This window comes from Protopterus annectens, chromosome 10.part0 (genome assembly GCF_019279795.1).
Source record: "Protopterus annectens isolate FY-2018-M chromosome 10.part0, PAN1.0, whole genome shotgun sequence".
NCBI classification, from domain to species: domain Eukaryota; kingdom Metazoa; phylum Chordata; order Ceratodontiformes; family Protopteridae; genus Protopterus; species Protopterus annectens.
In genome coordinates, this window is record NC_056744.1 from 949,165,972 (window position 1) to 949,179,872 (window position 13,901).

Consider the following 13,901-nt stretch of genomic DNA (forward strand, 5'->3'; position numbering starts at 1 on the left):
ACTTCGTATTGCATCAAGGGCATAACTAAATTTATTTGAAGTATCTCAAAGTGTATAAAAGTGCTTACAGTGTGTGCTTATTACTGTGTATGTATTTTGAATACTTTATTGTGTGGAAAGTACAACTATTTCATGAAATACAGTCAAAGTATAGCCATAGATTCATAGATTAGTACTAAGCTAACTGCCCTTGCGAGCCATTTTAAGCCTAGCCAATTATCCCTTGTGAGATTCAAACCCTGCACCTTGTGTTTGTAAGGCAAACACCTTAACCATTAGGCCCCCCTCCCAAAAGTTTTTTGTGCTGGTGTGTGTCTATTCGCAAAGTGCCGCCATTGCAGAGTGTCTCTTGCACTGTAGAGAATTGCCTAGCAAGGTGCCGCCATTTTGGGGAATTTCAGTGTGCTGTAAGGAGTTATTTAAAAAGTACAATTACTTTGAAAAGTTATTGAGTTTAAGGCAAAGAGATGTCTGATTTACTCACATTGTACAGTTATTTGATATGTTTCTTACACTGATAAGAGGTGATTTCTTGCAAAAAAGACAACATTACAAAAGTATTACAGTGCCCAAGAGTTATTCATTCATATCGTAAAGCTGTTTGAGACGTTTCTTAAAATGATGATAAATGACTTTAGCAATGCAAAATAATATTGCAAGAGTATTAAAGTGCCCAAGAAGTTTGTTTCACAAAGTCAAGTTATCCAGAGGTACTTCAAGTTGATCTAGTAGCATTATTTTGAAAAGCCCAAAAGGTATAAATTCAGAATCACAAAGGCATTGGACAAAGTTACAAATACTGGCATGAGTTTCTGGCATATGTGTATATGTTTGTGCTTATTTACAAAACCTTTCACTGGTATGTGTTAATATAGCAGATGGATTTCAAACCTCCCCTACTACTTGTATTTGACCAGAATATTGCAGAGAATTGGAAAATATTTGAGCAAGAGCATGATATTTTTATAGAAGCAGCTTATGCAGATAGAGTTGCATGCACCAGAGCATTCATTTTGCTAAATTTGGCTGGGTCAGAGGTCATAGAAAGAGAGTATTCATTTGTACATGCACATGCAGTATATGAGGGAGAAGTTGAAAACCATCATATTGTTGTACAAGCTGAATCAAGGGGAAGACACAGAGTGTTTGAAGTGCAGGTTGAGAGAAATGTGTAACCCCCAGAAAAATATTACGTTAGACAGGTATTTGCTTTACATGAGAGATCAGAAACCAGTGGAAACATTTGCAGCTTATATAACTGACCTAAGAAACAGAGCTAAAAACGTGTCGGTTTGGTGACTTAAAAGATGAGCTGCTGTGAGAAAGATTTTAGTTCATGACAGTGATTTAACTTTAAGCAAAGCCATAGAGATTTGTCAAATCCATGAGGTGACAGAAAAACACACAAGTATGCTTGCGAGTGACAAGAACATGGTTTCAGTTGGCTCTAGAGAAAATGTAGACAGCATGCAACATGTGGCAAACAAAAGTAGTCTCAAGCATGTGACAATTATAGAGTTTCCAAGGAAGGTGCACAGCTTTCCAGAAAATTCTAAAAAGGGAGCTTGCTACAGCTCAGTGCAGTACAAGCAGGAATCAGCAAAACCCAAGTTTAACTTTATTGTTAATCGTCACAATTGTGGTGCAAATCATGAGACTAAAAGAGATATAAGTGTAAAAAATGTAACCATTTCCAAAAGTTTTTTAAATTAAGTAAGCCTCACACAGTTGTAAAGAAAGGTGACACAAACAAGCAAATTGATCAAGTTGAGCCGAAGCAGTCAGCTTTCTATGTTGATGTTATATCTGTGCTTGATGAAAGAGTTGATGCAGTGAGTTTATTAACAAGGAACAAAGTATTTTGTACTGTCCGGGTTAATGGAAAACCCACAGAGCTTAAAGTAGACACTAGTTCAAAGTGTAATGTTATATCAGCAGACACATTTGCTAAAGTGAGAAGTAACGGTCAACTTAATGTAGCCAGCAGTGCAAGACATATTGCTTATGGAGGTGAAGAAATTCAAACCGAAGATTGAGTGATACTTTCATGTTATTTGGACAAGACCTGTTACAACTTGTTATTCTACGTAGTCTGAAGACCAGTGCAATCTTTACTGGGTCTAAAGATAGTTTGAGAATTAATCTGCTTTCTTTTGCTAACAAAGTTCATCATGTAAGTGCATTTTCAAGTTCTAATTTTTTTTCAGAAGCCATTTTCTCAGAATATGTTGATGTTTTCGATGAGAAGTTAGGCAACTTTCCAGTTCATAACTCCCAACTGTACCGAATTACTCTGTAAAAAATGAGTTTTGGATTCAAAATAATGGGGTGCCACGATTCCTGAGTGGCACCCCTTAGTTTCTGATTTTTTTCCAGCTTTATTTTTGAATTTTCTTTTGTTCATGCTTTTGAGCTGACATCATCACATGTGCGATGACATCAGCTCTGTCAGCCTGTCGGAATTGAGCTATGAGCTTTTTTCTGGCTGTTTGAATGCACACAAGGTTGCAGGATTGGCAGGAGAGTTTCTGGAGTTGGTGCTGCTTATTATAGAATGGGGAATCTGCAAGAGTTTATTGAGAGAACGGAGAGCTTCTGGAGTTGCTTCTGCTTAATATAGAACGGGAATCTGCACAAATATATTGAGAAAACAGGGATGAATGGAGTTGCAATTTTCCTGCCTGCTATCTGCTTGGTAAACAAACAACTGCAGAGCTCAGGTACTGTTTTCACTTAAAGTGTGTGTGTCTGTGTCTGTGTTTGTGTATTTGTTTGTTTATGCGTATATATATATATATATATATATATATATATATATATATATATATGTGTGTGTGTGTGTGTGTGTATGCCCATGTTCTACAAAAATATATGCATTTTATACACATATCACCATTACCCCATGAACCGGGTACAAAATAAATAAATAAAGCAAGCAAGCAAAATATGCAAAAACAAATGTAAGTTGTGGAGCAAAGTAGTGATGCAGTCTTATAATTTAACAGCACAGACAGGGTGACTATAATACAAATACATTAAAGATAGAAAACAACAAGAGATTTGGTCAAGGAAAAAAATGCATGTACTGGGGACAGCCTGCTGAAGTTAAAAAATGATCCAGTCACCAAGGTATACCATATATGCACAATGCATGTGCAAAATATTTTTTTTTACCTTGTTTCAATAAATAAATCATTTGTTTAATTAAAAAAGGCCTGTATTGTATGATGCTCTCTGAAGATTCAAGATTATTATAAAATCAGCACCTGTAGATCTGAAACCATTTGTGTTAATCTATAGTAGAATGTTTCTAAAGCACCACAATAAATTCTTAAAGCCTACACCAAATTAACCTAGCTTCCTCTGTGACTAAATCTGACCAGCATGTTGGCTCACTGGAAGAGGTCAAACATTTGGAGCAAGCTGTAAAGTCTGAAAATTGTGGAATATCCTGATTTACAAGGTGGAACTGCTAACAGGACAATTTTCTTTCCGATAAAGAAAAAAACTATGAGTGAGGAGGTGGCGCCTTTATTACTGAGTGCAGTACAGGTGGGCACAGTGGCAATGGTACAGCAATTAGCTGTGCAGACTCTGCACATCCCTGTGTCTGAGTTTGTTTATGCGGGAGGGATGCTGTTTTCTCTCATGTCCCAACTGTCAATCCTCCAAAGTGTGTGTGTGTGTGTGTGTGTGTGTGTGTGTGTGTGTGTGTGTGTGTGTCTGTGTGTGTGTGTGTGTATGTGTGTGTGAAAATGTCCCCAACTGAATGCATCTGGTGGCTAGAGGTACTCAGGCTCAAACCCTGTACCTTGGGTACAGGTAAAAAGAGCCTAAAGTCCCTAGCCACCACCACTTGCGAATTTATGCCTCATATTTTTGTTCTCCTCATATTTTTGTTCTGTTCCTCATTAAATCTGTGGATTTCAGACTTCATTTTCTTCAGAATATAAATGGTAACACAAAACCTTTTATTCTAGCAATTTTCTAAGTTTATAAGATCATTATTTGAAATGTGTCCATATTTTGGGGCTGTATTCCCCCATTATTGGCTTTGTCCAGGTTTATTGCGCTAAGACATTGACTTCGGAGCTATAGTGAGAAGTGAGAACTGAATTCTGTATTCCCCCATTATTGGCTTTGTCCAGGTTTTTTGTGCTTAAGAGGCTGAGAGCTATGGTGAGAAGTGAGAACTGAATTCACTAAATGATAACCATTTAAGTTTCAGTCTTAGTGTCTTTCAGGAAACTGCAGATTTGGCTTAGTGGTATGTTGCTCTGACTGTATTGCAAAGGGGCCTGGGTTCAAGAATTGGTAGTGAAATGCATGGTGGGTAACACAACATTTTATTCAAGCAATTTTCCAAAATTATACAAGCAATGTTTAAAATGTGTCCCTGGTTTTTGGCCTTTTGCCCCCCAGTTGAAAATAAGTGCAAGAAGCAAGATGCCTATGGCTTATGGGTCTATATTATAAACTGGAACGCTTACCTTATTGAATCCCTAAACGTCGACCCATCCTCATCGAACCGCATAAACACCAAACACCTTAAACCACGAAATTCAAAACATCGAACTATCATACTTGTCCAACCCCACCGCCCGCTACATACTGCCTACACAAACAAACTAAATAAATCACATACATACACTAACCAAAACCCGACTTCTAACCCTAAACTAAACCTAACTTCTAACCCTACACTAAATCTTACATATACCACTTAACCTGCACCCTAACCTTAAGGTCAGTAACTATCGCACACTTACCTTAAAAAGCTAAACCCAAATAAACTAAATAATCCACACACATGCACTTAACAAAACCCTACACTAAATCTAACATACACTACCATATATGCACTTACCTTAACCTGCACCCTAACCCTAAGGTCTGTAACTATCGCGCATTTACCTTAGGGAGCTATACCACAGAAGGCCAACCAAGACGATTTGACGTTTCTGGTTTTGCTCTTCTGGATGTTCGATGTTTTTGCGGTTCGATAAGGATGGGTCGATGTTTACGGATTCGATAAGGTAAGTGTTCGAGTTTATCATATAGACCCATGGCTTACAGTACTGTCATTCTATATTTATATATATATATATATATATATATATATATATATATATATATATGTATATATATATGTGTGTATATATGTATATGGGATCCATACAGATGCTTGACTGATCTTTCACCGAATCCCAATTTAGTGAGCATACTTTTGTGAAAGTGCTGTTCACCAAGGCAGCACTTTCACGTAAGTATGCTTGTTGTTCCGATCGTACTATGGTGCAGTAGGGAAAATTCCCTTTTCCCCACTGTAGTGCAACCTTGGAGTGAGAATATTAAAGTAGGGGGGTGTGGGGGTGAAGGGGGGGCTTGTCCCCCTGCATTCAAGTAGATTCTGTGTTTTTTTTGTTTAACATACTTTAACAAGAGCGCTTTTTTGATGAAAGCGCTTTCTTTAAAGTGGATTCAGTGGTAATGGATTTTGGCTTTTGATCTTTTGATCAAAAGTCCTAGATCCATATATATATATATATATATATATATATATATATATATATATATATATATATATATATTTATATATGTGCATATATATATATATATATATGTGCATATATTGTGTGTGTGTGTGTGTGTGTGTGTGTGTGTGTGTGTGTGTGTGTGTGTGTGTGTGTGTGTGTGTGTGTGTATGTAGAAGTTGACTGTTATCATGGAAAAGTTCTGAATAGGGCAGTTTTGTCATTATTGGTTCATGCATTTTGTTTCATTACCTACTGGAAAAATGTTTAAACAACAAATTTAAAATGCGCTCTAACTTAAGTCTAACAAGTGTGCTGTATTACACAAGGAATATAATTTAATAAACTCGGGAAGGTGTATCAAATAATGCATGTATGTTTCTTGTTTTGTGTGCAAGGGGTCTCTGATCTGAAAACAGCCCAAAGGTAATCTTTATCCACCACTGGCAAGGTGCATTTTCTTTGGCTGTGTTGTGGGTTTGCTGTTTCAATGAATGTTAATTTCAAGGGCAGAGAAGTTTTAATGCCATGCCTATTTTCATTGTGAGACAGTATTGCTTTGTTTAGCAGATATCTATTAGTGTTTGTGCATTGTGCTGTAAAATGTAAAAATAAAATCCAAATAATCATTGTAGAAGTGAAGCAGTATACACACATTATTGTTTATGGTAAATGGGGTGAAATAGCCAGGTAATGGGACATTGGAATGGTTGCAGAGGGACTCTGGTGCTATATTTTGGTTCTGTTCTTCAGTTTGCATTTGAAAGTTGGTATCCCACAATTTCATTGGAGTGGGTGGGGTTGTGTAATTATGTATGCAAATTTTACATTAATCAGCATACAGATTTATACCTATTTTTCATGGGCCTTGTGCAGATTTTTGATGTTTTCAGGTTGCGAGGTATGTTCCAGTTGTGTATTCTATGAAGAGGTCACTCCAGTAATCAGACAAGCAAGAAGAGTTCCAGTAGCTATGCAGGATAAAGTTAAAGCTCAGTTGGATAACATGGTGCAGCAAGGTGTGATTTGTCCAGTCACAGAACCAACTGAATGGGTATTGTCCATGGTAGCAGCTTCCAAAAAGGCTCAAACAAAATCAGAATATGTATTGACCCAAGAGATCTGAACAAAACATTGAAGAGACCGTATCATCCAATGTGCACAGTCAAAGAAGTTGCAGCTCTAATACTGAATGCCACTGTTTTTTCTGTCATGGATGCAAAGAGTTCATTCTGGCAAGTGAAGCATACTTCAAAAGAGCAGACCAGTAGCCTATGCATCTACAACTCTTACACAAACTGAGATGTACTATGCTCAGATTGAGAAAGAGCTTTTGGGAATAGTATTGCATGTTCAAAATGTCATGATTATATTTATGGTCAAGCTATACAGACTGAAACTGACCACCAACCTCTAGTTATTATTTTAAAGAAGCCTTTGCATTCCACTCCAGTGAGATTACAGAGAATGATGCTCAAATTTCAAAAGTACAATTTCAAAATGGCCTACACAAAAGGCAAATTGCTTTATCTGGCTGCTAACTTATCCAGATCTCCCAGAAATACTACAGGACAGCTAGACACAGAGAATTATGACTTTGATGTGATGCCATTGCATAATTTTTCCACCACTAGACTTGATGAGTTAAGAGATCATACTCAGACTGATCCAATTTTACAGAAGCTCAATCAGTTCCTGAACTACCTTGGTCAATCATTGTAACTGATATATTTGAGTGGAACAATCAACACTACTTAGTTTTGGTAGACTCTTATTCTAATTGGTTTGAGATTGTTCTGCTACCTAACCTAACATCCAGTGTTGTTATTACTAAGTTGAAGCATCATTTCTCAGTTCATGGTAGTCCATACAAAGGTCTTTCTGACAATGGTACTGAATTTACTAGCCAGTTGTTTCAGAAATTTGCAAAAGAATAGGACTTTGTGCATATCTATAGTAGTCTTGAATATCCTCAGTCCAATGGTCTAGCAGAACGTGCAGTGTAGAGTGCAAAGCTATTACTTGAAATATCAAAGCATGGCAATACCGATGTGGTTTTGAATTTAGTTAATCTCAGAAACGTACCCTGTGACAATATTCTTGGCTCACCTGCTCAAAGACTACTTTCCACGCAAGCTAGAACTACACTACCTATTACTTCCAGTCTGTTGAAGCCTAAACCTAAGAACAATAAAACCATCAAGGCTCAGTTGTTTTGGAAGTGTAATATTCAGAACGCTGGTTATGACTGATCAAGCAGATTACTTCATTCTTTGAGGGGAGGAGAGACGGTAAGAATCCAGACAACGAAAGGTTTTAATTGAATAGGACAGATTACAGGCATCTGTATCAAACCAATGTCTTATCTGGTAGACTCTGAAGGTGTGGAATATAGGATGAATCATAGATATCTTCTTCCTGTATCACCATCATAACATTGGTTCTGTGATGCAGACTTCAAATCTAAGAGTGAATCAGACACTGTTCCCATACCCGAATGTGTTCAAAATCCTTATTCCATTCCAGAAAAGGATCAGAACATTCCACAGGTCAAACATTTTGCAGAGACAGTTCTAGTTATTAAATCTCATTCACAATTTTATATCACATGATATGGGTGAGTATCAAAGCCAAGTGTGAAATACGCGGCAGCGTGAACATGATTGTATATATCTATGTATTTAGCATTGTATAATGCATGACAAAAAACTGATTGGGATTTCTGCATACCAATAGACTCATAGTTTTGTATGATCTATTTTTCAAAGAGGGAGGATGTAGATCGGAGTGCAAGTGATGTGCACTGCATCTATAAGAAGCACATCAAGGCGTTACAGGCACATATAAAATCCCAGATACGGCACTCCATAGGGCCATTTTGTAAGAGCAGTCACAGTGATAGCATGCTTGAATGCAATTGTTAGTTTGTATATAAGTTTACGTCTGTAACCTTAAATAATGATGTGTTTGTATATAATAAATCTGTTGAACAGAATCCATGAAGACTCTTCTATTGTATCCAGCATGGGAGAGCAACAGGGTGGTACATTTATTTATTTATTGGTATTTGATTACTGCGATAGTCTACTGGGCCATAAGAGCCCATTTTTATTGGAGGACTGGGAAGGAAAGCTCCAGGTAGGTACATGTAACAATCTTGAATAATTAAAATAAATTTTACAGGCAAGTTAACTTCTGGAGTTCAATATAGATATGATAGTGTCCACACTACATATATACATACAAAACTTACACAGTTGAGTTACTAGTAGGACTAAGAAAGTATTTGCACCTATACAGCAAGCCCAGTTTTTGGTGAGTTTTTTTAATGTTGTGTTGAACATGTAGATCAAATTTTAGGTGTTCATCTATTATAACCCCTAGTAATTTAGTGTGGGAGACTAGTTCAATTGGTGTGTTGTTGTGGGAGAATATAGGAAATTGGTCTTTGTTTAATCTTTTGAAATAATTATATATGACCCAGCAGATATGCTAACTATTTGTGTAGGCCCGGATATCCTGAAATGTGTGTGCAGTATGCTTCTTAACAGTAAAGGCAGTTTCCATATTATATTAGATGAACATTTCATCTACCATCCTACTAAAGATGCTACATTATATTCTGATAAGACAGAGGTGGTGATGATAGACACAGGGCTGTAGAGGACATAGAAGGTACTGTCCTGTCAAATTCATGAATATCTTAATGGTGTATTGGTATGATGTCTCTTCTCAATAAGACTATATCCTGCTCTGTAGCATGAATTGCATGAGATAAGGATAGAGGAAATACAGAGTTACCATAATTAAGACATCCGTATACATTTATTTGAAGAAGATGTGGGACATCTGAAATATAATGGTGGCATGTGGGAATTGACTTTTGACAGTTATATAATTTATGGCCCACCTTACACTTTACTTGATAATCACATGTGTCATTATGTTGGAGAAGGGGTAGATAGATGGATAGGCAACAGATACACAGGAAAGAGGCCTATGAAAATAGTCTGTAAGGGTATACCTTACTGCTGGTTTATCATCCGTGGTAAGATGCAAATGTATGTTTATACATCTGATCATTACCTGAACATGATGATACAAAGGGAATCCTACAGCAGGTTTTAAAACCTTGCACACTACAGGAGGACTGATAACCTATTGAATCAACATAATATGCTGAAATTATCCATCAGCAGAGTCATGACAGAATGAAGAAACCATGAGCTAACCATTACATTCATCAGCCTGATAGATACACATGTAAAGAGGGGTGGGGTCAGGGGGAGAATACAAAGAGAGATGGACATACACCAAACAATATTAGTTGCAATGGCACATTCATAGACATGTTTTTGGTCTGTCCTCATTATTAATCTACCATGGTCTGTAGCATGAAGTGACTGACATAGGGGTAAAGAAGGGTGAGGAAGGGGACAACAGACTTATGACAAGCAGAACAAGATGGATACATATCTTGTAGTTGTGAGGATGGATGTTACTTCAAATACTTTTTTTTTCAATAAATCTCTATAATAACCCATAACTGTGGCAAATGTTATGATATGGGTGATTAAACATATCACAGACCTATAACATTACACTAAAAACTGATGTGCTATGCATCTGGAATCAAACTCGATAGTATGTGCAAAAAAGATCTTCAGTGAAGTGATTTATGTCATCACTCCTCATAGGAAGTTGCACTTTATTACATCCAACATTCAACAGAACTGTCAGAGTAACTTGTTTCAGAGTAGTGCCTTTCATCTGCTTTAACTCAGTATTCCTACAGTGCAGTGAGTTTAAGCAGTATTGGGTGGAGATAACTGGACTAGTGCAGCTGATGGCAAAACTCACCAGGTTTTGCCATAGGAAGTGAACAGACATTCACCGCCACGCAGCATTGGTGCACAGTACTGACCTCCATGTAAATGCAAAAGACAAAAAGTTAATTTTTTTATGGGTCATTTCTGTCCATGTATGTTGTCTGTGATTCTATTTTTTGACTAGATTAAACTTGTTAAAATGGGGTTGATAGGAAAGGCATGACATGGGGTAAAAAGCAAAGGGAAAAGCAAATGGGAAGCAATACAAGAATTTGCAGGAGAGAATTGTAAAAGAACCATAGATACCCACTTTTTCAACACAATAATGTGCACATGAAGACAAAATTTGATGAATTTAGACTGCCACCGCAACATGGATCAGTGAAAACAATGCAATGATGTTGTATAGCCAACTGGCCTAAATCAAGTGTGTCAAGAAGACATATATGAAATGGATGGCAATATATGGAACATGTTTCTTTTTTGGATTTCATAAAGAGGAATGTTGAGAAAGTGACCTAAGAATATGAGTAAAAGGTAGGTAAGGAAGCAGGTCCAGACAAACGTGACATACAAGACAGACACAGGGATGGTAATGGACACAAAAAGGTTGAGGAGCTTCATGATTTATGATAGGTAGGGTATGTCAGAAACACATGCCCGTCAGGCATGGGACAGTGAGAATCTAGTCCTCACCCTCAGAACTGTCATTGCCATCCCCTTCCTTAGTTGCCTGTGAGACTGCTTCATATGGAAGTTTATTTTATTGTGCACCATCCCTGATAGCTCCTAGTGGGTGACATAATCACCACCTCCACCAGTACTCCCAGATGCTGCCACTGCACCACCTGCTGGGGCACTGCTACCTGATGAAGATGGACCTGGTAGGACAGGGGTTGTGTTGGCAGTACTACCAAGATGTGTCCCAGAGATCCTGGTTGTTGATGCTGCAGCCAGTGGAAGGTTGGTAGGCCCAGCTGCAGTGGTTGCCCACGTCCCAGTTCTGAAATGCATTTAGTTTGTTGGCACAACGTTATGACATCAGAACAGTGTGATTCTAGGTAACACCCCCCCTCCCAAAAAAAAAAAAACAGAGATAAAGGATGAGGTGAGCAAAAAAGAAAAGAGATGATTAGAACCATGATAGGTCACATTCATGCTTTATTACAATAAACATCATTTTATTATTATACTAGCTATAGAGCTTTCACAATCCAAAAAACTGACTGTGAGTTGCTATAAGTAAAGCTTGGACTATGCACATATTCTGTATATGCCTTTAAAGATACTACAGATTAACTTAACAACATGGCATCAAAGTCAATATTACTGCATTTCAACTTTAAAAATGATACTTTTTGAATGTGAATCTATAGGTTATTTGTCAGAATTGGACTCACATAATCTGAATACATTATTACACATGCCTAATACAGTTACCAATAGCTACAGAAGAAAGCATGCATGGTTGATGTTACAGTTAAGATATGGATGCTGACATTGATACTGATCTATGGAATCACAATATTTACTGCAATCAGGGTCAGTTGTGCTGCAGACAAACCCTTTGCCTCTCTGAGTTGCACCTATCTCTCAGCATATGCATCCCTCTTTGCTGTGATTTCCTCTGTAGCTGTGAAATAAAGAATGAGAGAAAAAGAGATAGGAAAGCATTATTCATACCACTATTGGTTATCTACATCACTGCATATCATTTCAATATGATTGATCTGTATACTTACACAACTCAAGTATGATAGCAGTTGGAAACTCATCCAGCCACTGGTTGGCTTGTGCCTGCTTGAGCTTTTTATGGCCACTGCAGTGGTGCCTACACTGCTCCCTAGTGTGTGGTATGCCACTCACACTAGATACAGCCTTGGCTAGCCTGTTCCCATCCTCAGCCTTGTACTGAGACCTGGTGTAGTTTCCCTGTAGCAGCATCCAGCTGTAGTGCTTCACAAGGAGTGCAACAAAGATTTTGGACTCCTTCACACCCCACTTCTGTATCCTGAATTTGGTATCATCCTTCCTATCTCTTGCCATGTCTACTAAGGTCCTCCAACAACAGTAGCAATGGTTTCCCGCCAAATTGTAATATTGTGTTTTAAAACCAGTGCACAAACATGCATAATCAGGCCAACTGTATTTGCATGATGGTAAGCAAAAAGAGACATTACCAAACAAAAGGAAGGGAGTTTATGAAACAGCAATAATGATGTGACATTTCTCATTGATTTATGGCATGTGTGCTGCTATACCTGGTCATATTTTGTCCAATGGCCAACAATGAAGTGCTAAATGGCTTGGCTTTTAAGCTATGACTTAGGAGTGATCTATCGGATAACTTGGCACATATTTTGTGGAGACTTACACACTGTTAAAAGTAATTTGTACAATGTGGGATTCAAACCTATGTTTAAGAAAATGTACACTTTTTTCACATAGGTTCCTCATTGCTACATAGGTTTATACTAGGCTATCTGCCCTCTATCTTGCCTTGCAGCCTAAATTTAAGCCCTTTTTTAACCACTTACCAATGAAAAAAAAAATACTGTGCCCATTAGTTTGTTTCTGTCCAGTCCAGCAGAGCAGATGAGAGAGATTTAGGTAGTAAATCTATGATCTCCCATCCACAGGTCTTCTTTTTCAGAGTCAGTCACAGTGAGGTGCTCTCTCCTCATGACCGATTTTTATTCCACAGCATAGGGAGTCTCTGAGTGATAAAACACAGAAGAAGTGTTTGTCAGCTACAGTCATTACAGATAAACAGCTTAAAAAGTGACTGGTGCTATACTTCAGTTAAGCCTCTATGTGTATAACATTACAAGGTCTTGGCTTATGCATTCTCAGGTGTGATGCAGGACTAATGTCTTGCAATATATTGGAAAAGGATAGACTTGCATGACTTTGAGTTTTGATTTATGATACATACTTTGCAATACATTCTGTTTTACAGTTATACTTGAATCATGGGAGGGGTGTAGATGATTGTCAGTAAACTACTGTGTCCATCAGAAGTATACAACCACATTTTTATTACATAATCATTTCTGTCATGCTTAACCAGTTATACACATAATATATATGATACCTACAAAGTATGTGTATGCAGGCAGTAATTATACATTTTGTTAATCAACCTGCTATACATAGCTATTGGTATATAGTATTAATTTTATAATCAAAGTTTTGTGAAAAATTACAGTGGGCACCTTTCCTTAAAAAGTGGATAGTTCTGGATTTGAGACCTGGCTCATCCATGTTGTGAAAATGAGTTCACTGCATTTGCACCTGGTGCCACAGGGAAAGCAAGGGAAAAAGGTGTATTTCCCACACACAGTACTGTCCAGAGTGCTGATGGCTGTGCAGCACCACTGAGCCTGTTTTCAGAAGGAAGGTGAACCAAATTAAATTTTTCACTTTTTTAAGTAGTGAACCTTGTTTGTGCATAGGTGGAAAACATGCAAATGCAAAAGGCAATAGTGAACATATATTACTTGTGTAAATACTCATTATGATCCTTTCTCAGTAAAAA